The following is a 27,860-nucleotide window of genomic DNA, read 5'->3' on the forward strand; positions in this document are numbered from 1 at the left end:
TTAGTATAATCACTAAATTTATTTTCTCTATTTTTAATCCCAGTACCTCTACCACCTCATTTGTAACGTTTAGGAGCTCCGAGCATACAAGGTCTTCCCTAATATACAGACCCACTCCTCCATGTGACATAATTTTCCTATCTCACCTGTATAGGTTATATCCTGGAATCCAGATCTCACTGTCCAACAATTCCCCTGCATGGGTTTCTGTGAAAGCTCCAAATACTGCATTTGACTCCGTGAGGAGGCCATTTATGAACTGTACTTTGTTGTTTGTTCTTGTTTTCAGTCCTTGTATGTTGGCAAAGATGAATGAGGTTACTCTATTAGTGATAGTTTGAATGGGAGACTTTTTCGGCAAGTCCATTATTCGTGGACATAATGAGTTTGTTCTGACCAGTACTGATTGTTGTAGGGCAGTTTTCTGTCGTAGTTGTAGTTCCCTTTCGGTTGTTGTTCCTCTGTAGTTAGTAACAAACTGCGCACTCTCAAACGTAGTGTGTCCCCGTGGCCTTCCTCCTACCACCATAACCGGCGGTGGGAAACTGCTTGGCAAGGCTGCAGATAGGCCATATTCGCTTAACCCACGGTCACTTAATGGAGCGCCGCCCTGCTCCTTATTGTCCAAATTGTGTTGTCCCTCTTACAGTTGTGCCTATCCTTGTTGAATGTCCTAACTTCCAGGATGAACGTGTGTCTTGCTTTCTGACCGTCCCTCACGATCACTTGTCCCTTGATAGAATTCTTGGTGAATCTGATACTTTTGATATCGTTCGCCTTATGCGTTTCTGTTCTCGTATTGGCATTCTTGGTGATATTTAGCGCCCTCTGATTATTTCGCACTTTGATGGTGCTACATAGCTTTCCTGGTTTGGTGCCTTCTTTTGATAACTACCTTACCTTAGGTGCATCTCTAACATCCTTTCCTCGTAACTCATGCCTTTTCGTTCTGGGACTAGTCCAGTGGCATACCTCTGAAACATTTCCAACTTCGTCTTGTGCTTGACAAGGTATGGGCTCCATGCTGGGGTTGCATACTACAGGATTGGTCTTACATATGTGGTATACAAGATTCTAAATGATTCCTTACACAGGTTCCTGATTGTGGTTCTGATGTTAGCCAGCCTCGCATATGCCGCAGACGTAGTTCTCTTTATGTGGGCTTCAGGAGACAGGTTTGGGGTGATATCAATCCCTAGATCTTTTTCTCAGTCCGTTTCATGGAGTACTTCCTCTCCTATTTTGTATCCTGTGTCTGGTTTTCTGTTTCCTCTGCCTAGTTTCATTACTATGCAATTACTCGGGTTGAACTTGAGCAGCCATTTGTTTGACCATTCATTCAATCTGTTCAGGTCATCTTGTAGCCTCCTACTATCCTCCTCTGTTTCAATCCTCCTTATAATTTTTGCATCATCAGCAAACATTGAGAAAAATGAGGCTATACCCTTTGGGAGATTAATTACATATATCAGAAACAGTATAGGTCCAAGGACTGACTCCTGCGGGACTCCACTTGTGACGTCTCGCCAATCTGAGACCTCACCCCTCACAGTGACTCATTGTCTTCTGTTTCTTAGGTACTCTCTTATCGAATGGAGTACCTTCCCTTTCACTCCAGCCTGCATCTACAGCATTTTCACTAGCCTCTTGTGTGGTACTGAATCAAAGTCTTTCTGGCAATCCAAAAATGTGCAGTCTGTCCATCCCTCTCTTTCTTGCCTGGCTGTAGAATTCAGTTAAACCTGTGAGGCAGGACTTGACATCCCTGAACCCATGTTGAAGCTGTGTTACAAAGTCAACTTCGCTCCAGATGTTCCACTAGCTTCCTTCACACAATCTTCTTCATCAGCTTGCATGGTATGCAGGTTAGGGACACGGGCCTGGAGTTCAGTGCCTCCTGTCTATCCCCTTTCTTGTATATCTAGACTACATTAGCTGTTTTCCAAATTTCTGGCAACTCCCCTGTTGCCAGCGATTTGTTATACACTATGGAGAGTGGCAAGCACAGTGCTTCTGCTCCTTCCTTTAGTATCCAAGGGGAGATTCCATCTGGGCCTATAGCCTTGGTCACATCCAACTCTAGTAACAACTTCCCTACTTCCCCACTGGTAATCTCAAACTCTTCTAGTGGTTCCTGGTTAACTATTCCCTCTCTTATCTCTGGAATTTCTCCTTGCTCTGAGGTGAAGTCCTCCTGGAATTTCTTATTCAGTTCCTCACACACTTCCTTGTCGTTTGTAGTAAAACCTTCTGCCCTTATCCTTAATTTCATTACCTCTTCCTTTACTGTTGTTTTTCTCCTTATGTGGCTGTACAGCAATTTAGGCCGAGTCTTTGCCTTGCTCGCGATGTCATTTTCCTATTGTCTTTCTGCCTCTCTTCTCATCTTGACATATTCATTCCTGGCACTCTGGTATCTTTCTCTGCTCTCAAGTGTCCTGTTATTTCTATAGTTTCTCCATGCCCTTTTACTTTGCTGCTTAGCTAGTCTACATCTCTGATTAAACCATGGGTTTTTCATCTTCATGTCGTTGTCTTCCTTTAGGACTGGGACAAACTTGTTTGCTGCCTCCTTGCACTTCTGCGTGATGTGGTCCAGTCTGATGTAGTCTTGGGCCGTCATACCCCTGAGCTCTGTTTCCCATGTTATATCTGTTAGGAATCTTCTTATCTCCTCGTAGTTTCCCTTACGGAAAGCTAGCCTTTTGTTTTCAGTGCCGCTCCTCAAGTTCATTAACCCTTCTTCAACCAGATACTCAAACACCAGTGTATTGTGGTCGCTCATTCCTACTGGGACCTCAGAACCGATTTCCCTTATGTCGGAGTTGTTCAGAGTGAAGACTAGGTTGAGTCTTGCTGGTTCATTATTACCTCTCATCCTAGTGGGTTCCTTGACATGTTGGCTTGGAAAGTTTCTTGTCCTCACCTCCATTAGCTTGGTTCTCCATGTATCCTCTCCTCCATGCAGATCCTTGTTCTCCCAGTCTATCCTTCCATGATTGAATTCCCCCATGATGAGCAGATGGGATCTATTTCTACAGGCAGCAGAAACTGCCTTCTCAATTATAGTGTTAACTGCCATGTTGTTGTTGTCATACTCTTGCCTTGGTCTTCTGTCATTTGGTGGAGGGTTATATATTACAGCTACTACTACTTGTGGTCCTCCCATTGTCATGTGGCCTGTTATGTAGTTTCTGAATCCCTTGCAGTCCGGGATGGCCATCTCCTTGAAACTGCATTCTTTTCTCATTAGTAGGGCCACTCCACTTCCTCCCCTTCCCTCCCTCTCTTTACTTATTACAGTGTAGTTCTGGGGAAACACCGCATTTGTTATGATTCCTGAGAGTTTTGTTTCTGTGAGTCCGATTACATCTGGGCTCACTTCTTGTGCTCTTTCCCTTAGTTCACTTGCCTTGCTTGTGATACCATCAATGTTTGAGTACATCACCCTGAAACTGACTCTCTTCTGTCCCTTCTCAGATCCTTTTGCATCCCCTGAAGCAGTGAAACATGGATGGACTGGGATGGGAGGACCTATGAAGGGGGACCTGGAGGATCTGGTTTGTGCGGGGGCTGGGAGGATCCAGTATGAGGAAAGTGGTGTAGGGGGTGGGGAGGTGGGGGAGGCTTGGGGTAGGTGGGTGAGAGGGGAAGGCTTGGGGGAGTGGGTGAGAGGGGGAAGGATTTGGGGAGTGAGGGAGAAGGGGAGGCTTGGTGGGGTGTGTGAGGAGGGAGGGTTTGGAAGGATGTGGGGAAATGGGGGGCTTGGGGGTGTATAAGAGGGAGGAGGGCTTGGGGGTGAGGTTGGGGGGAAAGGGAGTGCTGAGGGGGTTGAGGAAGAAGGGAGGGCTTAGGAGAGTGGGAGAGCAGGAAGGGTTTAGGAGGGTGGGGGAGAAGGAAGGCCTCAAGCGGGTGGGGGATACTGGAGAGTTTGGGGAAAGGGAGAATGGAGGGCTTGGGGGTCGGGAAGAAGGGAGAGCATGGGGGATTAGGGAGGGCCTGGTGGGGTGGGGAAGATGGGAGTTCCTGGGGAGGGGGGGAGTGGGGGTAGGGTACCCAAGGTGGGCACCTTGGGCACCATGGGTTGGGGCAAGTAGGTCAACTATTGGGTGGAGGATGGGGGAGGTGCTTCTCTCACTGAGTCTGTTGAGCTGCTTGTGGAGGGTTTCCCACTCCCCTCTGGGATTGTAGGGCTCAGGGTTGTGGCTCCCTGATTCCTTTCTTTCCCTGCGCTCCCTCTTTGTGGATGCTGCCTTCCTTCTCTCGTCCCTTGTCATATCCCTCTGTACGAATATTTTTTGAACTTCTGTACATTTGCTAGTCCACTCTTCCTTGCTAACAAGTCTCATGCTTTTGAATACCACCTTTATCAGTTGGTCTCTGTCCTTGTTGTACCGTCCGATCCTGAAAACCTTTTCGATATTTTTGGTCAGCCCTCTCCATCTTTAGTCCTTTAAGGATCTCATTAACTTCATTTCTGTCCTTGTCTCTCCTGTCCACTGGACCAGTCCCTGTTTGCTCCTTAATGCCTACTATTACTACTGCTCTATTCTGCTCTATCAGCTGGCAAGTACATTTAGCTGCTTCCTGAGAAGCCACTTCCATGGCAACTTCCCTAACTGCAGACCTACCTTCAAGGCTCTTTTTAAGCAGTTCTGCAAAAGAGGGTTGTGGTGAAGAATTCCCCTCAACAGTAGCATTCCCATCTCGGTTTGTGTCTTGTATTGGGGAGGGAGTCTCCTTCAGGCTTCTTATCTCCTCCTTTGCTGCCCATAGTTCATCTTGCAGGTTGGTTACTGTCTCCCTCATTACCCTCAGTCCTTCACTGAATTAATCCAACATTTGCCGGAATATTCCCTTAATCCAGGCTTCCTGTTCCACCCCATCCTCTGAGTTTGTCCCTCCCATGTTTGTCTTCCAGTGGCTGCTTCCCCGAGTCAGTCTCCCAGAAATGTTTTCTCCCTATGAGAGAGATAGAGGTGGGAGATAGTTGAGAGAGATGAGAGAGAAGGGGGGTGGGGAGAGAAATAAGAGAGAAAGGGGGAGAGGGATGAGAGAGAAGGGGGGGTGGAGAGATGAGAGAGAAGGGGGGGAGAGAGATGAGAGAGAAGGGGGGGAGAGAGAGATGAGAGAGAAGGGGGGAGGAGAGAGATGAGAGAGAGGGGGAGAGATGAGAGAGAAAGGGGGGAGAGAGATGAGAGGGAAGGGGGGGGGGGAGAGAGAGATGAGAGAATAGGGGGGGGAGAGTGAAATGAGAGAAAAGAGGGGAGAGTGATGAGAGAGAAGGAAGGAAAGAGAGCTGAGAGAGAAGGGGGGGGGGTGAGAGAGATGATAGAGAAGAGGGGGAGGAGAGAGAGATGAGAGAGGAGGGGGGAGAGATGAGAGAGAAAGGAGGGGAGAGAGATGAGAGGGAAGGGGGGGAAGAGGAGAGATGAGAGAGAAGGAGGAGAGATGAGAGAGAAGGGAGGGGGAGAGAGATGAGAGGGAAGGGGGAAGAGAGATGAGAGAGCAGGGAGAGAGAGAGAGAGAGAGAGAGAGAGAGAGAGAGAGAGAGAGAGAGAGAGAGAGAGAGAGAAGAGAGAGAGAGAGAGAGAGAGAGAGAGAGAGAGAGAGATGGAAGAGACAAGTGTGAGTGAGAGAGGGGGAGGGAGTGGTTGAGAGGGAGAGAGTTAGAGGGAGAGGGAGAGAGAGGGGGAACTAATGAGAGAGAGGGGGAGAGGAGGGCGGCGAGAGAGAAGGAAGTGTCAGCTAGGAGGGGGAGATAGCAATGGTCTCTTCTCGCCAGGGTGTCAAATCCTGTTTGTGATTGTGTGTGTGTATTCGCCTATTTGTACTCACCTATTTGAGCTTGCGGGGATTGAGCTTTGCTCTTTGGTCCCGCCTCTCAACTGTCAATCAACTGGTGTAGATTCCTGAGCCTACTGGGCTCTATCATATCTACATTTAAAACTGTGTATGGAGTCAGCCTCCACCACATCACTGCCTAATGCATTCCATCCGTTAACTACTCTGACACTGAAAAAGTTCCTTCTAGCTTCTCTGTGGCTCATGTGGGTACTCAGTTTCCACCTGTGTCCCCTTGTTCGCGTCCCACCAGTGTTGAATAGTTCATCCTTGTTTACCCGGTCGATTCCTCTGAGGATTTTGTAGGTAGTGATCATGTCTCCCCTTACTCTTCTGTCTTCCAGTGTCGTAAGGTGCATTTCCCGCAGCCTTTCCTCGTAACTCATGCCTCTTAGTTCTGGGACTAGTCTAGTGGCATACCTTTAGACTTTTTCCAGCTTCGTCTTGTGCTTGACAAGGTACGGGCTCCATGCATGCTGGGGCCGCATACTCCAGGATTGATCTTACATATGAGGTGTACAAGATTCTGAATGATTCCTTACACAGGTTCCTGAACGCTGTTCTGATGTTAGCCAGCCTCGCATATGCCGCAGACGTTATTCTTTTTATGTGGGCTTCAGGAGACAGGTTTCGTGTGATATCAACTCCTAGATCTTTCTCTCTGTTCGTTTCATTAAGTACTTCACCTCCTATTCTGTATCCTGTGTCTGGCCTCCTATTTCCACTGCCTAGTTCCATTACTTTGCATTTACTCGGGTTGAACTTCAACAGACATTTGTTGGACCATTCACTCAGTCTGTCTAGGTCATCTTGTTGCCTCCTACTATCGTCCTCAGTTTAAATCCTCCTCATAATTTTTGCATCATCGGCAAACATTGAGAGAAACGATTCTATACCCTCTGGGAGATCATTTACATATATCAGAAACAGTATAGGTCCAAGGACTGACCCCTTCGGGATTCCACTCGTAACGTCTCGCCAATCTGAGACCTCACCCCTCACACTGACTCGTTGTCTCCTGTTGCTTAGGTACTCCTGTATCCAACGGAGTACCTTCCCTTTCACTCCAACCTGCATCTCCAGCTTTTTCACTAGCCTCTTGTGTGGCACTGTATCAAAGGCTTTCTGACAATCCAAAAATATGCAGTCTACCCACCCTTCTCTTTCTTGCCTTATTTTTGTTGCCTGGTCGTTGAATTCAAGTAACCCTGTGCAGCAGGACCTGCCATCCCTGAATCCATGTTGATGCTGTGTTACAAAGTTCTTTCGCTCCAGGTGCTCCACTAGCTTTCTTCGCACAATCTTCTCCATCAGCTTGCATGGTATGCAGGTTAGGGACACTGGCCTGTAATTCAGTGCCTCCTGTCTATCCCCTTTCTTGTATATCGGGACGTTAGCTGCTTTCCAAATTTCTGGCAGTTCCCCTGTTGCCAGTGATTTGTTATACACTATGGAGAGTGGGAGGCACAGTTCTTCTGCTCCTTCCTTTAGTATCCAAGGGGAGATTCCATCTGGGCCTATAGCCTTTGTCACATCCAACTCTAGTAAACAGTTCCTTACTTCCCCGCTGGTAATCTCAAACTCTTCCAGTGGTTCCTGGTTAGCTATTCCCTCTCTTATCTCTGGGATTTCTCCTTGCTCTAAGGTGAAGACCTCTTGGAACTTCTTATTTAGTTCCTCACACACTTCCTTGTCTTTTGTAGTGAATCCTTCTGCCCCTATCCTTAATTTCATAACGTGTTCCTTTACTGTTGTTTTTCGCCTGATGTGGCTATGCAGCAATTTAGGCTGAGACTTTGCCTTGCTTGCGATGTCTTTTTTGTATTGTCTTTCTGCCTCTCTTCTCATCCTGACATATTCATTCCTGGCATTCTGGTATTCTGTGTGTACTCACCTAGTTGTACTCACCTAGTTGTGCTGGCGGGGGTTGAGCTCTGGCTCTTTGGTCCCGCCTCTCAACTGTCAATCAATAGGTGTACAGGTTCCCGAGCCTATTGGGCTCTATCATATCTACACTTGAAACTATGTATGGAGTCAGCCTCCACCACATCACTTCCTAATGCATTCCATTTGTCAACCTCTCTGACACTAAAAAAGTTCTTTCTAATATCTCTGTGGCTCATTTGGGCACTCAGTTTCCACCTGTGTCCCCTAGTGCGTGTGCCCCTTGTGTTAAACAGCCTGTCTTTATCAACCCTGTCCATTCCCTTGAGGATCTTGAATGTGGTGATCATGTCCCCCCTAACTCTTCTGTCTTCCAACGAAGTGACGTTTAATTCCCGTAGTCTCTCCTCGTTGCTGATACCACTCAGCTCGGGTACTAGTCTGGTGGCAAACCTTTGAACCTTTTCCATTTTAGTCTTATGCTTGCCTAGATATGGACTCCATGCTGGTGCCGCATACTCCAGGATTGGTCTGACATATGTGGTATATAATGTTCTGAAAGATTCCTTACACAAGTTTCTAAAGGCCGTTCTTATGTTAGTCAACCTGGCATATGCTGCTGCTGTTATCCTCTTGATATGAGCATCAGGGGACAGGTCTGGCGTGATATCAACCCCCAGGTCTTTCTCTCTCTCGGACTCTTGAAGTATTTCATCTCCCAAGTGATACCTTGTATCTGGTCTCCTGCTTCCTACCCCTATCTTCATTACATTACATTTGCTTGGATTAAACTCTAACAGCCATTTGTTCGACCATTCCTGCAGCTTGTCCAGGTCTTCTAGAAGCCTCAAGCTGTCCTCCTCTGTCTTAATCCTTCTCATAATTTTGGCGTCGTCAGCAAACATTGAGAGGAATGAGTCTATACCCTCTGGGAGATCATTTACGTATATCAGAAACAGGATAGGTCGAAGTACAGAGCCCTGTGGGACTCCACTGGTGACTTCACGCCAGTCTGAGGTCTCACCCCTAACTATAACTCTCTGCTTCCTATTGTTTAGGTACTCCCTTATCCACTGGAGCGCCCTACCAGTTACTCCTGCCTGTTTCTCTAGCTTATGCATCAACCTTTTATGGGGTACTGTGTCAAAGGCTTTCCGACAGTCCAAAAAAATGCAGTCCGCCCACCCTTCTCTTTCTTGTTTAATCTTTGTCACCTCATCGTAGAATTCTATCAATCCTGTAAGGCAAGATTTACCCTCCCTGAACCAGTGTGTGTGTGTGTGTGTGTGTGTGTACTCACCTATTTGTACTCACCTATTTGTGCTTGCAGGATCGAGCATTGACTCTTGGATCCCGCCTTTCCAGCTATCGGTTGTTTACAGCAATGACTCCTGTCCCATTTCCCTATCATACCTAGTTTTAAAAGTATGAATAGTATTTGTTTCCACAACCTGTTCCCCAAGTGCATTCCATTTTTCCACTACTCTCACGCTAAAAGAAAACTTCCTAACATCTCTGTGACTCATCTGAGTTTCCAGTTTCCTCCCATGTCCCCTCGTTCTGTTATTATTACGTGTGAACATTTCCTCTATTTACACTTTGTCAATTCCCCTGAGTATTTTATATGTCCCTATCATATCTCCTCTCTCCCTTCTTTTCTCTAGTGTCGTAAGGTTCAGTTCCTTCAGCCGCTCTTCATATCCCATCCCTCGTAACTCTGGGACAAGCCTCGTCGCAAACCTCTGAACCTTCTCCAGTTTCTTTGTGTTTCTTCAGGTGGGGGCTCCATGATGGCCCGGCATACTCTAAGACTGGTCTTACGTAGGCAGTGTAATGCGCCCTAAAAGCCTCCTCCTTTAGGTTTCTGAATGAAGTTCTAATTTTCGCCAGTGTAGAGTACGCTGCTGTCGTTATCCTATTTATATGTGCCTCAGGAGTTAGATTAGGTGTCACATCCACTCCCAGGTCTCTTTCTCGAATCGTTACAGGTAGGCTGTTCCCCTTCATTGTGTACTGTCCCTTTGGTCTCCTGTCACCTGATCCCATTTCCATACCTTACATTTACTGGTGTTAAACTCCAGTAGCCATTTCCCTGACCATCTCTGCAGCCTGTTTAAGTCCTCTTGGAGGATCCTACAATCCTCGTCTGTCACAACTCTTCTCATTAATTTTGCGTCATCCGCAAACATTGACATGTATGATTCCAGTCCTGTAAACATATCATTTACGTAAATTAGAAAGAGGATTGGTCCCAGCACCGATCCTTGAGGTACTCCACTTGTTACTGTTCGCCAGTCCGACTTCTCGCCCCTTACCATTACCCTCTGGCTCCTTCCTGTTAGGTAGTTCTTCACCCATACTAGGGCCTTTCCGCTTACTCCTGCCTGCCTCTCAAGTTTGTATAGCAGTCTCATGTGCGGTACTGTATCAAAGGCCTTTAGGCAGTCAAGAAATATGCAGTCTGCCCAGCCTTCTCTGTCCTGCCTTATCCTTGTTACTTTATCATAGAATTCTAAAAGGTTTGTTAGACATGATTTCCCTGTCCAGAACCCATGTTGGTGCTTGTTTACAAACCCAATGCTCTCCAGGTGCTCAACAAGTCTTAGCCTAATTATTCTTTCAAGTATTTTGCAGGGGGATGCTTGTCAGTGATACGGGTCTGTAGTTAAGTGCCTCCTCCCTATCACCTTTTTTGAAAATCGGTACGACATTCGCCTCCTTCCAGTAACTGGGCAATTCTCCCGACATAAGTGACTCATTAAAGATCATTGCCAGAGGCACGCTGAGAGCCTGTGCTGCCTCTTTAAGTATCCACGGTGATACTTTGTCTGGTCCAACAGCTTTATTTGCATCCAGTGTTGTCAACTGTTTCATTACATCCTCTGCTGTCACCTCTATATCTGATAGTCTTTCATCTTGGGTAATCTCTTCTAACAATGGGAGCTGCTCAGGCTCGGTTGTGAACACTCCATGGAATTTTGCATTCAGTACCTCGCAGATTTCCTTGTCGCTTTCTGTATATGCCCCTTCTGTTTTCCTCAGTCTTGTCACTTGGTCATTTACCGACATCTTCCTTCTTATATGGCTATGTAGTAATTTAGGTTGCATTTTCGCTTTGACTGCAATATCATTCTCATAATTTCTTTCCGACACTCGTCTTATGTTAATGTAATCATTCCTAGCTCTGTTACATCTAATCCTGTTGTCCTCTGTCCTTTGTCTTCTGTACTTCCTCCACTCCCTCCTGCTTCTCACCTTTGCTTCCTGACACTGTCTATTAAACCATGGGTTATTATATTCCCTCCTGCTTTTTTCCCTTTATTGTTGGAATAAATCTCTCTTCAGCCTCCTTGCATTTCAATATGACTTGGTTCATCATACCTTGCACTGTTTTTCCTCTAAGTTCTTCCTCCCACTGCACTTCTCCCAGGTAGTCCCTTATCCTTCTGTAGTCCCTTTTTCTGTAATCAAGTCTCCTTTCCCGGACCTCTTGTCCTTTGGTCACAATTTTAAGCTCCATCATGTAGTCAAAGACTAGGACACAATGGTCACTAGCTCCTAGTGGTGTTTCATGTTCCAACTGCTCGATGTCTTCTTCATTCTGGGTGAAAATGAGATCTAATAGGCTGGGCGTATCCCCTCCTCTTTCCCTAGTATCTTCTTTCACATGCTGTGTTAGGAAATTCCTGTCAATAACGTCTACTAGCTTCGCTCCCCAGGTCTCCTCCCCGCCATGGGGATTCCTCATTTCCCAATCTATCTCTCCGTAATTTAGGTCCCCTATGACCAGCAGCTTCGCTCTCATTCTATGCGCTAAAGTTGCTGCCCTCTGCAGTTCATCAATACATGTCTTGTTGCTGTCCTCGTACTCCTGCCTGGGCCTTCTACTGTTTGGTGGGGGATTGTAGAGTATCAAGATTACAATCTTCTTCAATCACACATTACAATGTGTGTGTGTGTGTGTGTGTGTGTGTGTGTGTGTGTGTGTGTGTGTGTGTGTGTGTGTGTGTGTGTGTGTACTCACCTAGTTGTGTTTGCGGTGGTTGAGCTCTGGCTCTTTGGTCCCTCTTCTCAACCGTCAATCAACTGATATACAGATTCCTGAGCCTACTAGGCACTATCATATCTACATTTGAAACTGTGTATGGAGTCAGCCTCCACCACATCACTGAAAAAGAAAAGACACTGAAAAAGTTCTTTCTAATGTCTCTGTGGCTCATTTGGGTACTCAGCTTCCACCTGTGCCCCCTTGTTCGCGTCCCGCCAGTGTTGAATAGTTCATCTTTGTTTACCCGGTCGATTCCCCTGAGGATTTTGTTGGTTGTGAGCATGTCCCCCACTTACTCATCTGTCTTCCAGTGTCGTAAGGTGCATTTCCCGCAGCCTTTCCTCATAACTCATGCCTCTCAGTTCTGGGACGAGTCTAGTAGTATACCTTTGGGCTTTTTCAAGCTTTGTCTTGTGCTTGACAAGATACGGGCTCCATGCTGGGGCCGCATACTCCAGGATTGGTCTTACATATGTGGTGTACAAAATTCTGAATGATTCCTTACACAGGTTCCTGAACGCTGTTTTGATGTTAGCCAGCCTCGCATATGCCGCAGACGTTATTCTCTTTATGTGGGCTTCAGGAGACAGATTTGGTGTGATATCAACTCCTAGATCTTTCTCTCTGTCTGTTTCATTAAGTACTTCATCTCCTATTCTGTATCCTGTGTCTGGCCTACTGTTTCCACTGCCTAGTTTCATTACTTTGCATTTACTCGGGTTGAACTTGAACAGCCATTTGTTGGACCATTCACTCAGTCTGTATAGGTAATCTTGTAGCCTTCTACTATCATCCTCTGTTTCAATCCTCCTCATAATTTTTGCATCGTCGGCAAACATTGAGAGGAACGAATCTATACCCTCTGGGAGATCATTTACATATATCAGATACAGTATAGGTCCAAGGACTGACCCCTGCGGGACTCCACTTGTAACGTCTCGCCAATCTGAGACCTCACTCCTCACGGTGACTCGTTGTCTCCTGTTGCTTAGGTACTCCTTTATTCAATGGAGTACCTTCCCTTTCACTCCAGCCTGCATCTCCAACTTTCTCACTAGCCTCTTGTGTGGCACTGTATCAAAGGCTTTCTGAAAATCCAAAAATATGCAGTCTGCCCACCCTTCTCTTTCTTTCCTTATTTTTGTTGCCTGGTCGTAGAGTTCAAGTAACCCTGTGTGTGTGTCTCACAGGGTACAGTGTGTGTGTGTGTGTGTGTGTGTCTCACAGGGTACAGTGTGTGTGTGTGTGTGTGTGTGTGTCTCACAGGGTACAGTGTGTGTGTGTGTCTCACAGGGTACAGTGTGTGTGTGTGTGTGTCTCACAGGGTACAGTGTGTGTGTGTGTGTGTGTGTCTCACAGGGTACAGTGTGTGTGTGTGTGTGTCTCACAGGGTACAGTGTGTGTGTGTGTGTGTGTGTGTCTCACAGGGTACAGTATGTGTGTGTGTGTCTCACAGGGTACAGTGTGTGTGTGTGTGTGTCTCACAGGGTACAGTGTGTGTGTGTGTGTGTCTCACAGGGTACAGTGTGTGTGTGTGTCTCACAGGGTACAGTGTTTGTGTGTCTCACAGGGTAAAGTGTGTGTGTGTGTCTCACAGTGTACAGTGTGTGTGTGTGTGTGTGTCTCACAGGGTACAGTGTGTGTGTGTGTGTCTCACAGGGTACAGTGTGTGTGTGTGTCTCACAGGGTACAGTGTGTGTGTGTGTCTCACAGGGTAAAGTGTGTGTGTGTGTCTCACAGGGTACAGTGTGTGTGTGTGTCTCACAGGGTAGAGTGAGTGTGTGTGTGTGTGTGTCTCACAGGGTACAGTGTGTGTGTGTGTGTGTGTGTCTCACAGGGTACAGTGTGTGTGTGTGTCTCACAGGGTAGAGTGAGTGTGTGTGTGTGTCTCACAGGGTACAGTGTGTGTGTGTGTCTCACAGGGTACAGTGAGTGTGTGTGTCTCACAGGGTACAGTGTGTGTGTGTGTCTCACAGGGTACAGTGTGTGTGTGTGTGTGTGTCTCACAGGGTACAGTGTGTGTGTGTGTGTGTCTCACAGGGTACAGTGTGTGTGTGTGTGTGTCTCACAGGGTACAGTGTGTGTGTGTGTGTGTGTCTCACAGGGTACAGTGTGTGTGTGTGTGTGTCTCACAGGGTACAGTGTGTGTGTGCGTGTGTCTCACAGGGTACAGTGTGTGTGTGTGTGTGTCTCACAGGGTACAGTGTGTGTGTGTGTGTGTCTCACAGGGTACAGTGTGTGTGTGTGTGTCTCACAGGGTACAGTGTGTGTGTGTGTGTGTCTCACAGGGTACAGTGTGTGTGTGTGTGTGTCTCACAGGGTACAGTGTGTGTGTGTGTGTGTCTCACAGGGTACAGTGTGTGTGTGTGTGTCTCACAGGGTACAGTGTGTGTGTGTGTCTCACCAACCTGTCCTCTTAAAAAGAACGTCAACATTTGCCGTTTGACTCTACGGCTGTTTTTGGACGTTATTTTGTGTAAAACTACGTCTATTTTCGCTTCCATGGACTATCTCTTGTTATACAATGAAATACCACACTCTTATTATTCTATAACTCACTGACTATGCTCTGATATTTGTTCTTCAAGTAAAAATATATATATTTTTGCCTTAATTAGGCCATAATCCAGAAAATTCCAGCCTATCGATCTTTATATTTAGGAAAACATCTAATAAATTTGGAAATGAATTTTTCGTTCGCCGACAGTTGCCTGTTACTATTTAACCCTCTATGCTTTAATGTCGCTGGTCATTGTGACTTTCCCAGGATTTATATATGTTTTGTAGTAGCATTTAGTCAGACTACAGTAATTTAACTAATGGGAAACCTCTATAGTTGTCGTAAATTAATAATAATCATTTATCAAATAATAAATTAGCAAACATATGCAACATTTTATGTTACGACTTTTCGGGTAGGCCGTTCTGTTTGTTTACAACCCCAATGGTTCAAAATACACAATACTTTTAATATATAAGTGACTAAGTATGCTCTAATATATGGTCCTCAATGAAAATTATCTTTTATTTTTGTTAATTTGTCCATAATGAATAAGATTCCTTACTGTTGATCTTTATATTAAGAAAAACATCTAAACAAATTGGTATTGTGTTTTCGTTCAGATAAAGTTTCCAGATACTATTTCCTAGTTATCAATTAATGTAGGTGGTTATTTTAATTCGCGGCTACCAGGGGCTTTCTCCCATTATACAATATAAATGTACTCACTAACTATTCTCTGGTATCTGTTCTTCAAGTAAAATTACCTATTTTTTTGTTTAATTAGTCCATAATTCACAAAATTCCTTCAGGTCGATCTTTATATTTAGAAAAACATCTAATCAATTTGGAATTTAATTTTTCGTTCACCTACAGTTACCTGCTATTATTTCATTGTTATATTTTATGTCGCTGGTCATTACAATTTTCCAAGAATTTAAACAGCTAAACAGCAAGTAGCATCTTGTTAGAGTACAGGAATTTACCTATGGAGAACCTCGATAGCTGCCGAAAATTATTAATGATTATATATGTAATTTAAAATAATGAATTATATACCATTTCTTATGTTACGTCTTTGGCGGGTAGGCCGTTCTGCGGGTTTACAACCGAATTGTTTAAAAATCACACTATTTTAAATGTATGAGTCACTAGTATGCTCTGATATATGTTCTGCAATGAAAATAAAGATTGTTTTGTTGTTAATTACTCCATAAATGTGTAATGTGTTAATTCAGTCTAAAATCTTTTTGCAACGTTTATATGCGATATACGTAGCTGGAAACTACCTAATATTTAAAAATAATAGTTACAACATTCTATTAATATATAATGTTGAAATAAATATCACACAAAGTCTGTATATCTGTTTTTAGATGTCTTATAAATCTTCTTTTAAAATAGTATTAATGATTTTTATGAATCTTGAGTAAAAATTATGTTAATTATTATTAATCTAATTGTTATTATTTTAAGTAAAAGAATTGCAAGTATTCGCATAACCACGGGATCTCTGTTTGTGTATGAATACACGGATTTGTTTTTGTTATGAGAGGGACGCCTTAGAAAGCATGGTGTAGGCCACCTGTGGCTCGCATCCGATCCCACGATCGTCGTCGCCCCTAAATCAACACAACAGGTATTTAGTATTTACGATTATAATAAGTAATATTTCTTTTATAATAATATTGCAGCAGGTGGTGTAGTGGTAGGACACTCGCCTGGCGTTCCGCGAGCGCTATGTCATGGGTTCGTATCCTGGCCGGGGAGGATTTACTGGGCGCAAATCCTAAACTGTAGCCTCTGTTTAACGCAACAGTAAAATGTGTACTTGGATGAAAAAACGATTCTTCGCGGCGGGGATCGTATTCCAGGGACCTGCCCGAAACGCTACTCGTACTAGTGGCTGTACAAGAATGTAACAACTCTTGTATATATCTCAGGTTAGGGGCTAGGCATTTACACTCTTAGGTCAGCAAACTAGCTAGAAGGTTAGACTATTAGACTCCACTGGTCAATCGGGGCCCTGCATAATTCAGCTTATCCTAACCTAGCCCAGCTTAAACCATCTTAGCATAGTTCATTCTAGCTGTGCATAGTGCTTGCACAGCCTTGCTTATCCTAGTTTACCTCTTCCTAGCCTACCGTAGCCAAGCCTATCCCAGTATACCCTTACCTAGTCTTGCCTAGCCTAACCCTGCCTTGCTTTTAAACATGACCAGTCCTTCCTACCCTAGCCAAGCCCTGACCAGCTTAGCCAAGCCAAGCCCTGCCTAGATTTAGCATAGCCTTGCCTTTTTAATAATATATAGAAGGTACCACCTCTGGTTGAGTTTGTAGGAACCCTCCACTTATAGGGTTGAGGGTTCCATATATATATATATATATATATATATATATATATATATATATATATATATATATATATATATATATATATATATATATATATATATGTGTGTGTGTGTGTACTCACCTAGTTGTGCTTGCGGTGGTTGAGCTCTGGCTCTTTGTCCCGTATGTATGTATTCATATATATATATATATATATATATATATATATATATATATATATATATATATATATATATATATATGAGTGTCAGACGATGGAGGAATGATTTTTTTTTAATTTAATTTATATAAAAAATTATTCCTTCTGAAGATGTTTTAATATATGAAAGTACTTAAGGAAATTCCTGTTTCAATTCTTCCTCTGTGGTCTGACACTGTCACATTTTTCATCAAGTGTTAATTTTTGTGATTTACACACACGTGGCATGTTTACACACACATTATTTATATTAATATATATATGTCGTACCTAGTAGCCAGAACGCACTTCTCGGCCTACTATGCAAGGCCTGATTTGCCTAATAAGCCAAGTTTTCCTGAATTATTATATTTTCTCAATTTTTTTTCTTATGAGATGATAAAGCTACCCATTTCATTATGTATGAGGTCAATATTTTTTTATTGGAGTTAAAATTAACGTAGATATATGACCAAACCTAACCAACCCTACCTAACCTAACCTATCTTTTTAGGTTAGGTTAGGTTAGGTAGCTGAAAAAGTTAGGTTACGTTTGGTTAGGTAGGTTAGGTAGTCGAAAAACAATTAATTCATGAAAACTTGGCTTATTAGGCAAATCGGGCCTTGCATAGTAGGCAGAGAAGTGCGTTCTGGCTATTAGGTACGACATATATATATTAATATAAATAATGTGTGTGTAAACATGCCACGTGTGTGTAAATCACAAAAATTAACACTTGATGAAAAATGTGACAGTGTCAGACCACAGAGGAAGAATTGAAACAGGAATTTCCTTAAGTACTTTCATATATTAAAACATCTTCAGAAGGAATAATTTTTTATATAAATTAAATTAAAAAAAAATCATTCCTCCATCGTCTGACACTCATATATAAATATATATATATATATATATATATATATATATATATATATATATATATATATATATATATATATATATATATATATATATATATGTGTGTGTGTGTGTGTGTGTACTCACCTAGTTGTGCTTGCGGTGGTTGAGCTCTGGCTCTTTGTCCCGTATGTATGTATTCATATATATATATAAATATATATATATATATATATATATATATATATATATATATATATATATATATATATGTCGTACCTAGTAGCCAGAACGCACTTCGCAGCCTGCTATGCAAGGCCCGATTTGCCTAATAAGCCAAGTTCTTCTGAATTAATATATTTTCTGTAATTTTTTTCTTATGAAATGATAAAGCTACCCATTTCATTATGTATGAGGTCAATTTTTTTTATTGGAGTTAAAATTAACGTAGATATATGACCAAATTTAACCAACCCTACCTAACCTAACCTATCTTTATAGGCTAGGTTAGGTTAGGTAGCCGAAAAAGTTGTTAGGTTAGGTTAGGTAGGTTAGGTAGTCGAAAAACAATTAATTCATGAAAACTTGCCTTATTAGGCAAATCGGGCCTTGCATAGTAGGCTGAAAAGTGCGTTCTGGCTACTAGGTACGACATATATATATATATATATATATATATATATATATATATATATATATATATATATATATATATATATATATATATATATGCGCGAACAAGCCTGAATGGTCCCCAGGACAATATGCAACTGAAAACTCACACCCCAGAAGTGACTCGAACCCATACTGCCAGGAGCAACGCAACTGGTATGTACAGGGACGCCTTAATCCGCTTGACCATCACGACCAGACATAAGGAAGTGATAGCCGAGGCTATTTGACCCACTTCCCCGCTGGCACTCGGATGGTAATCTTGGGCATAGCATTTTATCAAATCACCTCATTTTTGGGGCAACACGTGAGGAACACAAATGCGAACAAGCCTGAATGGTCCCCAGGACAATATGCAACTGAAAACTCACACCCCAGAAGTGACTCGAACCCAATACTGCCAGGAGCAACGCAACTGGTATGTACAGGGACGCCTTAATCCGCTTGACCATCACGACCAGACATAAGGAAGTGATAGCCGAGGCTATTTGACCCACTTCCACGCTGGCACTCTGATGGTAATCTTAGGCATAGCATATGGGTTCGAGTCACTTCTGGGGTGTGAGTTTTCAGTTATATATATATATATATATATATATATATATATATATATATATATATATATATATATATATATATATATATATATATATATATAATATTAATATTATATATCTTGCCTGAAATGCTGCGTGTACTAGTGGCTTTACAAGATTTTGTGGTTATTCTCTATATCTGGTTCACCTAACAGTAAATAAGTACCTGGGAGTTAGACAGCTGCTATGGGCTGCTTCCTAGGGATGTGTGTGTGTGTTTGTATTCATGTTGAATTTTACAAAGTAGGAAGAAATGTTTGTAAAAAAAAAAATCAAATATTTTTGAAAGTATAAGTAGATTTGATATTTTTCTCTAATTGTTTATTTCTGCTGTCTCGCCTCCTTTATAAAATGGCATCATTCTTGCTTTTTTAAGGATATCAGGAAAAGTAAGGCACTCCAGAGATTTGTTGACTCCTTCCTAGTGTTGCCTAGCCCAGCCCAGCCTAGACAAGGCAGGCTGGGCATCCTAGCCTCACGCAGCTTAGCCCCCACCTACATGTAGCATCCCAGTCCATCCTAAGTGATCATTACCTTACTGGCTGTGTTTTAACTTCAGCCCTGAATGTAATGTGGTGGAACATAAGCAGATACATATCAGGTCTTAGAGAATCTGTACTTCATACATTTCTTAATAATGTCTCACAAATATTTAAATAATTAAAAAAAAATTGTATAATAACTTCATATTATTCTTGCAATTTATTTTTGCATTTTTTTTTATACAAAATTTACATTTTAAAAGATTACCTCTATTTTTAGATTGATGACTTGAAGACTACAGTGCCATCCACAGGAAATCATGGTCTTAAAATATCTCCTAGCAATGACGAGACCAATTTTCACAGAGATCAAATTTTTGCTAAGCATTAGTCACAGGTAAATATATATTATATATATAATATTATATATATAATATTATATATATAAAATTAACTACTTCATTGCTCAAAGCACCTTTAGACATTCTGAGAGTTGTGCTATTTTATCAATTAATTAATTAGGCTATATTTTAATGTTTTGTAATGTTTTCATTACTTTTTTTGTTTTGAAATATAAATTGTTGAGTTTTGAAACATTTTGACATTAACTATACCTGAATATTTATAAACAAAAAAATACCAGAACTATGTCCTTGACAATTGCACTAAGAAGTCTTTGCCAAAATCAGGTGCTCAGTGCAGTAGTTAAAAACTTAAAAGTTGTACCACCTCTGGTGCAAGATTAGGGACCCATAGCCTCAGAGAAGAAAATAGAGAGTACTCAGAGAAGGCCTTGAATAATAGGCAGGCTGTTTGTGTGTGTTTCGACGGTAAGCTTGCTGACACCAAATGTAGTTACCTAAGTGTAGTTACAGGATTAGAGCTACGCTCGTGGTGTCCCGTCTACCCAGCACTCTTTGTCACATAATGCTTTGAAACTACTGACGGTCTTGGCCGCCACCACCTTCTCACTTAACTTGTTCCAACCGTGTACCACTCTGTATGCGAAAGGAAATTTTTTTATATTTCTTTGGCATCTTTGTTTAGTTAGTTTAAATCTATGACCTTTTGTTCTTGAAGTTCCAGGTCTCGGGAAATCTTCCCTATCGATTTTATCAATTCCTGTTACTATTTTGTACATAGTGATTTTATCACCTCTTTTTGTTGTCTTCTAGTTTTGGCATATTTAATGCCTCTGACCTCTCCACATAGCTCTTGCCCTTTAGTTCTGGGAGCCACTTAGTAGCATGTCTTTGCACCTTTTCCAGTTTGTTGATGTGCTTCTTAAGATATGGGCACCAAACAACCGCTGCATATTCTAGCCTTGGCCGAACAAAACTCGTGAACAATTTCTTTAGTATTTCGCCATCCATGTATTTAAACAAAATTCTGAAGTTAGAAAGCGTGGCATAGGCTCCTCACACAACGTTCTTTATGTGGGCCTCAAGTGATAGTTTTCTATCTAGAATCAACCCTAGACCTCTTTCTTTTATCAGAATTATATAAAGATTTCTCACATAATTTGTAGGTTGTGTGGGATCTATGTTCTATTCCACATTCCATAACATGGCATTTATTCACATTAAATTTCATTTGGCAAGTGGTGCTCCATATACTTATTTTGTCCAGGTCTTCTTGAAGGGCATGACAATCATCTAAATTTCTTATCCATCCCATTATCTTAGCATCATCAGCAAACATGTTTATATAATTCTGTATTCCTACTGGTAGATCATTTATGTAGACAATGAACATTTCTGGTGCATGTACTGTGGTACTCCACTTATGACACTTCTCCAGTCCGATTGCCTCTGATTACTGCCCTCATTTTTCTATCAGTCAGAAAATTTTTCATCCATGTTAGAAGCTTACCTGTCACCTACCCAAAATTTTCTAGTTTCCAGAACAACCTCTTATGTGGAACTCTGTCGAAAGCCTTTTTTATGTCTAGATAGATGCAGTCAACCCAACTACCTTTTTCCTTTAAAATCTCTGTGGCTCAATCATAGAAACTGAGTGAATTCGATACACAGGATCTTCCAGATCGAAAACAATACTGTCTGTGTGATATTATATAATTTCTCTCCAGGTGTTCTACCCATTTAGTTTTTATTATTTTTTTTTTTGTTTTCAATCCTTTCACTGTTACACTTGTCAATGATTCAGGTCTATAACTGAGAGAGGTGGGGTCTTCCCTGTTGCCACTTTTGTAGATTGGAACTATGTTAGCCTTTTTTCACATGTTTGCTATGACTCCTGTACACAGGGATGCCTGAAAGATCAGGTGAAGTGAAAGGCTGAGCTCAGATGCACATTCTCTCAGAACCCATGGTGAAACTCCATCTGGACCAACTGCTTTGTTCTTACTTAGCTACTTTAGCATATTTTCCACTTCATCTCTAGACACCTCTATACGCTCTATGATGTTCTCAGAAATTCTTATTGTGTCTGGTTCTCTTAAGATTTCATTTTGTATAAACACACTTTGGAACTTTTGGTTTAATGTTTCACACATTGCATTATCATTTTCTGTGAATCTGTTTCCTATTTTCAACCTCTGGATATTATCCTTTACCTGCAATTTGTTGTTTATGAATTTGTAGAATAGGCCCAGTTCTGTTTTACATTTATCCATTATCCCTTTTTAAAAATTTCTTTCTGCCTCTTCCCTTACTGCTGTATAGTTGTTTCTCGCATCTTTGTATCGCTGGTATGATTGGGGGTTTGGCTTCTTTCTATTTTGATACCTGCTTGATGGGGTTCTGCTCTTCTACTCCCCAAGCCCGGCCCGAGGCCAGGCTCGACTTGTGAGAGTTTGGTCCACCAGGCTGTTGCTTGGAGCGGCCCGCAGGGCCACATACCCACAACATCCCGGCTGATCCGGAACTTCTCTTAGAAAACAGTCCAGTTTTCTTCTGAAGATGTCCACGGTTGTTCCGGCAGGAACAACCGTGCAACCGTGCTCTGAAGGGGAAAGTGAATACTGAGCAGTACTCGAGACGGGACAACATAAGTGACTTGAAGAGTACAACCATTGTGATGGGATCCCTGGATTTGAAAGTTCTCATAATCCATCCGATCATTTTTCTGGCTGACGCAATATTTGCTTGGTTATGCTCCCTAAACATTAGATCGTCGGACATCATTATTCCCAAATCCTTGACATGCTGTTTTTCTACTATGGGAAGATTCGATTGTGTTTTGTACCCTGTATTATGTTTCAGATCCTCATTTTTGCCATACCTGAAATTTATCACTGTTAAACATCATGTTATTTTCTGCTGCCCAATCGAAAACTTTGTTGACATCTGCTTGTAGTTTTTCAATGTCTTTCATTCCATTTTTGTGTCTTTGGTCTGTGGCCCTCTCTCAATTTCTGTTGAACCAATCCTGTTTTCTGGCCCTGCATCTCTGTTTTGGTATGAATGTTTGTGTGCCTTCATTGTATATTTTGCAAAATTTGGCATACATTTAATTTACTTCCCTGTCTAGCAACAAGTCTGCCTTATTACTTATTAAAAAAAATTGAAGTTCCCCATAGTGACCTCTCTCTCTTGAAATCAAGTTTATCAACTGTTTCAATGTCCCCATTTTCTGTGTGTGTGTGTTTGGAGGCTAAGCTTGCTGATACCATGTGTGTGTGTGTTTGGAGGCTAAGCTTGCTGATACCATGTGTGTGTGTGTGTGTTTGGAGGCTAAGCTTGCTGATACCATGTGTGTGTGTGTGTTTGGAGGCTAAGTTTGCTGATAATATGTGTGTGTGTGTGTGTTTGGAGGCTAAGCTTGCTGATACCATGTGTGTGTGTGTGTGTTTGGAGGCTAAGCTTGCTGATACCATTTGTGTGTGTGTGTGTTTGGAGGCTAAGCTTGCTGAGACCATGTGTGTGTGTGTGTGTTTGGAGGCTAAGCTTGCTGATACCATGTGTGTGTGTGTGTGTGTTTGGAGGCTAAGCTTGCTGATACCATGTGTGTGTGTGTGTGTGTGTGTGTTTAGAGGCTAAGCTTGCTGATACCATGTGTGTGTGTGTATTTGGAGGCTAAGCTTGCTGATACCATTTGTGTGTGTGTGTTTAGAGGCTAAGCTTGCTGATAGCATGTGTGTATTTGGAGGCTAAGCTTGCTGATACCATGTGTGTGTGTGTTTGGAGGCTAAGCTTGCTGATACCATGTGTGTGTGTGTTTGGAGGCTAAGCTTGCTGATACCATGTGTGTGTGTGTTTGGAGGCTAAGCTTGCTGATACCATGTGTGTGTGTGTGTTTGGAGGCTAAGTTTGCTAACACCGTGTGTGTACTCACCTGTTTAAATAATAATAGGGGTGTGTACCACCTCTGGTGCAATTGTAGGGACCCACAGCCTTGAAGAAAATAAAGAGTATTCAGAGAAGACCTTGTGGATTCTCACTGAACACTAATCTTTTCTTCTCCTATCACCCCTCTTATTTTGTTTTATGCTGTATTCTATTATATATCATATAAATACATAGCCAAATGACAATATTTATTATGTCTATACAAAAAGAAGACATCCACTTTATTTTTTTTCTCTCCTTTGTTTCTATGTGGATTTTGTTGTGACTAATGATTCTCCTCCTTCCCATCAACAGGTCTTCCTCACTGGGCTTGCTCGGCTTTTGTGTTACTGTGAGGGTGCCATCATCGTTTACCCTTCAAGACTGACTCATGCTGGCATTGCATTTGTGGACTTCCCTTCACAGTAAACAGTCCTTCTCCATATGGTGATTGTCCAGGGCAAGCAGGGTGTGACTGCCATCTTGGAGAAGCAGGGTCTTTTAATATGAAGAATCTTCCGTCTTCTCTACTTACGCCAGCTTGTGCCGGCCTTGCATTCTTGTTACTTCATGGCCCTTGGGCCTTTTTTATTTATTTTACATAATAAATTTTTTGATTAATACCCGTGTTTCACAAGAGATCCTTAACATTTTAAGCACCAATTGTATTGACTAATGTACGTCTTGTAACCTTTAAGACATAAATAGACAAGACATAGATAAATGAGTGAATAATACTGAGTGACTAGGTTAGGGCGAGGAACATAGTACAGTGTCTGGCTTTGGAAGAATGCCTACTGTTTTAGAAACCTTATTGCCATGATCATAATCGTATGGGTTAAAAAGCATTTGTTGTCACTCCTACACTGTGGCTTGTTGAGCTTGAAACCTTTGCTCCTTGTTCGTGTTACATCTGACCTTTTGAAGAAATTGTATGAATCAATATCCTCCAAATTGTTCAGTATTTTAAAGGTTTCGCTCTATTACTCTCTCATTTGCATATATCTAAGCATATAGATTAGATATAGATTTAGATTAGATTTTTTAGTCAGGTAAAGGTACATACATTGCAGATGAGTTACAAAGGGAAAGACAATGACTAGAGTTCACTAGCTCTATTGGAAGAGAAACGTCTGCAAGACAAGTGTGGGCAAAAATTAAGGTAGCTAAGGGGAGCAGAGCCCGGCCTGCGGCTCACAACGACCCCCAGGGTAAGGCTGAAGAACTAATACACAAGTGGAGTGATGCAGCATCATCCTCCTCCCTCCCTGCAGAAGTAAGCAGGGAACAGCTCCTCCGACATAATGACAGAAGGATTAGGATAACAAGAGCACAATCTAGTGATGACGAGTATGGGGAACCAATTACAGCCAAGGAAGTAAAGGGGGCTATGAAAAGGGTAAAAGTACAGCACCTGGTGAAGATGGCATCACCTACGACATACTCAATGCACTGTGTGAAGTGTCTGGCAATCCACTACTCCACCTGTTTAACAAGTCATTCCTATGTGGAGTGTTGCCCACACAATGGAAACATGCAATAATGGTCCCAATACCAAAACCCAATGACCCTGGCAATTATAGACCTATCAGTCTCATGTAATGCACTTGGAAGATGCTTGAAAGGATCATCCTAAACCGACTATTGCACAAAATAGGCAGGTTAGGGGAGGGGTCAATGGATTTGTTAAAGGACGGAGGACAGCAAACTATAGTTAATTACCTTGCTAATGATACAGCTAAGTACTCCCAATAAACTCGCACCTCGGGGCAAAATTTTAAAATTTAAAATACAATACCTAAAGCCACTAATACGCATAGCGTTTCGGGCAAGTATATACGAAGTAAAACCCAAACAAAGAACTGACTCCGTAGGACCCATAAAAGATGAGACTAACAATTTTAAGTTGTATCATAAAAGGGCGGCAAACACTCAATGAATACCTAACATCAGTGTTCACACTAGAAAGCTTGAATGACATCCCATCACCAACACAAATGTTTGTCGGAGGTAAGGAGAATGAATTAAGAGAAATACCAATTACACGCGACACAATCAGGAAGAGCATTGACAAACTAAAAGACTCAGAAGCCCAAAGTGTAAATGGATTTAAGTCCCAAGTCGTAAAGGAACTGGCAAATTAATTGGGTGGTTGTAGGTAGGAGCTGCCTCGTATGGGCCGGTGGGCCTTCTGCAGTTGCCTTTGTTCTTCTGTTCGTGTGTTCTTATGTTGAGTAGCAACATTTGCAAATTTGCAGATGATACAAAAATAGGTAGGGAAATTAACACGGAAGAAGACTCACTATCACTTCAAGTTGATCTAAATAGGGTTTTGAAATGGTCAAAAGATTGACAGATGCAGTTTAATGCTGATAAATGTAAAGTTTTGAGACTAGGTAATGATGATAGTTACAAGATATGAGCTAGATGGTGTTGAGATTGCGAAGTCGGATTGTGAAAGGGATCTGGGAGTTATGATTAGTAAGAATTTAAAACAAAAGGATCAAAGCATGAATGCTCGTAATAAGGCAAATAGGACACTGGGATTTATTAATCGAAGTGTTAGTAACAAGACACCTGGTGTGGTTCTTCAGCTATATCTTGCTCTGGTTAGGCCCCATTTACATTATGCAGTTCAGTTTTGGTCGCCATATTATAGAATGAATATAAATTCACTTGAACGTGTCTAGAGTAGGGTGACTAAGTTAATTCCCCAAAATAGAAATCTTTTATATGAAGAAAGATTAACAAAGCTTAAATTGCATTCACTGGAAAAGCGAAGAGTTAGGGGTGATATGATAGAGGTTTACAAGTGGATGAATGGACATAACAAAGGGGATATTAGTAGGGTATTAAAAGTATCAACACATGACAGAACACAAAACAATGGGTGTAAATTGGATAAGTTTAGATTTAGGAAAGACTTGGGTAAATACTGGTTTGGCAACAGGGTTGTTGATTTGTGGAACCAATTACCGCGTAACGTGGTGGAGGTGGGGTCCCTCGATTGTTTCAAGCGTGGGTTGGACATGTATATGAGTGGGTTTGGGTGGTTATAGATAGGAGCTGCCTCGTATGGGCCAATAGGCCTTCTGCAGTTACCTTTATTCTTATGCTCTTAATTCACTATGCTTGCCAGTGAAACTCCTTTTCAGAAAATCGCTGGACCATGGAATAGTTCCCCTAGTAATAGTTGAAGGTGATGTAGTGATCGAGTAATCCTTATACTCCATTATCTCATCATCATAATGGCATAACTAATTACACAAGCATTAATCCTATCCCTATTTACAGGTAACGGTTTTCCACCCTTCTATATCTTACTGTGAGGTGTCGTCACCGTACATAAGCAAGCGACTTGAGAATAGCACATTACGGGCTATTCATGCCCGTGCCACCTCTTGGGTGGCTTAATCTTTATAAATAAATCAGAATAGCACACACCACACGGGAGACATCTCCCGTCACGCAGGGTGCAGTCGCACCTCCACAGATCTCCAGTATCAGCTCTTGATATTGGTAATGGCTCAAAAGGGCCACCACTTACGGGGTATTCATGCCCGTGTCACCTCTTGGGTGGCTTAATCTTCATCAATCAATCGAATAGCACACAGTACAATCTCCAGTCAAGAATGTAGCACTCGGCGTGTACAGTTCTAATCGACCCAAGACGCTACAGCCTCGACACAGAGCAGACAGCAGACTACGACCGTTGTTCAGGTCCATGTAAACTACATCTACCCGAAGTCCTTCGTCTGAATAGCCAGTTACCAGTTACAGGAGATACTTTTTCACCCACAGAGTTATTAACTCATGGAACCGCCTACCCACCGAAGCGGTACGTGGCAAAACGATGCTGATTTTCAAAATATACCTGGAAAAGATCATTCCTCCCTACACCTGGGGGTACCTTCGTTAAAGTAAAAAGGTATACAGAAATAACAAAGAAAATAGATATGAATACTATTACCTTCGATGTTAGTAGTAGTTGTGCAAGTGAGGAGAAAGAAAAAATATTACGGAGTTCATGGATGAAAGTAGATTGATAATATTATCTTGGAACGTTAATGGATTAAAAACTAGAGCGGTGGATGTACACTATTATACTCTTAGAGAGAATATTAACATAGCAGCACTCCAGGAAACTGGGGAT

General features: G+C 42.2%; 1 long non-coding RNA gene across 1 annotated transcript; it reads left to right on the forward strand.

The window, feature by feature from the left end:
- The first annotated feature begins 15,806 nt into the window (after positions 1-15,806).
- Positions 15,807-24,330, forward strand: LOC138356504 (uncharacterized). The gene is made up of 3 exons (XR_011224486.1): positions 15,807-15,915; positions 19,699-19,815; positions 24,023-24,330. It is a non-coding gene; the product is annotated as an uncharacterized lncRNA (long non-coding RNA).
- The last annotated feature ends 3,530 nt before the right edge of the window (positions 24,331-27,860 follow it).

The sequence above is a fragment of the Procambarus clarkii genome, chromosome 72, assembly GCF_040958095.1.
Source record: "Procambarus clarkii isolate CNS0578487 chromosome 72, FALCON_Pclarkii_2.0, whole genome shotgun sequence".
Taxonomy (NCBI): Eukaryota; Metazoa; Arthropoda; class Malacostraca; order Decapoda; family Cambaridae; genus Procambarus; species Procambarus clarkii.